The 1254-nt window shown below is 43.6% G+C and overlaps 1 protein-coding gene across 2 annotated transcripts in view; it reads right to left on the reverse strand.

The window, feature by feature from the left end:
* Positions 1-1185, reverse strand: part of LOC101858926 (neuronal acetylcholine receptor subunit alpha-10) — a 109795-nt gene extending 108610 nt beyond the window's left edge. Inside the window, exon 1 of one of the 2 annotated variants that reach the window (XM_005094671.3) lies at positions 798-1185. The gene's annotated coding sequence lies outside the window, so the exon portion shown is untranslated. Of the gene's footprint in view, positions 1-760 lie in introns of both variants that reach the window. The other variant, XM_013080463.2, reaches the window with a different exon arrangement.
* Between the last annotated feature and the right edge of the window lie 69 nt (positions 1186-1254).

Below are 1254 nucleotides of genomic sequence, written 5' to 3' on the forward strand. Positions count from 1 at the left end.
GTGTGTGTGTGTGTATGTGTGAGTGCGTGTGTTTGTGTTTGATGGTGGGTGAGAGAGACACAGAGACAAAGTGAGACATAGAGAGACAGAGGGAGACAGAGGGAGACAGAGAGAGAGAGAGTGATAGAGAGAGAGAGAGAGAGAGAGAGAGAGAGAGAGATAGAGTCACACACACACATACAGAGAGAGCATTGGGAAAATGCATCAAAGTGAGTGAGTGAGCGAGAGCTTGAGGGAAAATTTACCAGTGAGGAGTCTGAGAAAGTGTTTGAAATGATAAATATAGTCTTGTGCTTAAAGGAATGGCGAAGAATGAAAAAGAAAAATGAAACGCCACACAGATGATGGTGAGGTGAGATAGAATAGAATTAGAAGAGCAACCACAAAAGAAAAGAAAACAACAACAAAAAATAACAAAAATGAAGAAACAAAATAGGCCTACTGATTTATAGATCTAGATTCTAGATGTGAAATAAATTTATTTTCAAAAGCAGACACAACAGGTCCACGGAGAGTCTAATCTATATTAGAAATTATAAAGCGCAGTACAACACTATAAAACAAGCAAGCATAGATTTAGAACAAACACAAATACACACATACAAACACATACACGCAAGCACACACACAAACACACACACACACACACACACACACATGCATGCACACGCACACACGTGCGCACACACAAATACACACATATACACACACACATACACACACGCACACAGTATCCACATACACCAGTGAAAAGACAAACCCATTATTATCCATCTATTGAATTCCCGACACATCACCTGCTACAGCAGAAATCCACAGCCAGAATACAACACACTACGGCAGCGTGTTACACCCGCGCCAACCACTAGAAATATATCTACACGAATGCATCCGACAGCTTACAAAAAAAGGAGAAAAATCGAACGAGGTAAAGAAAAAACTTTAACTCCGAAACGACGATTCCCTCCGACGACACAGAGAGGGGTCTGCGATCGTTCACACCTGCCGACCCTGTGCGAGGCGTGGAAAAGAAAGCTTGGAAAAAACAAAACAAAACAAAAAGCAAAATCACATTGAACGATCAAAAGGCTCAGTCGCTGAAAGTTTGATCAGGGAGAGAAATCAGATCACTCGAGGCGCAGGCTTAATTACCGACACACTCCGGACCGAGCTGACTTCCAGCGCCCGTGGCTGGGTGGCTGGGAGTTGCGCGGGAAAACGGGGCCCCGCCGTCCTCCAACTCTCTCTCTCTCT

Source organism: Aplysia californica, unplaced genomic scaffold (genome assembly GCF_000002075.1).
Source record: "Aplysia californica isolate F4 #8 unplaced genomic scaffold, AplCal3.0 scaffold00087, whole genome shotgun sequence".
In the NCBI taxonomy this organism is placed as follows: Eukaryota; Metazoa; Mollusca; class Gastropoda; order Aplysiida; family Aplysiidae; genus Aplysia; species Aplysia californica.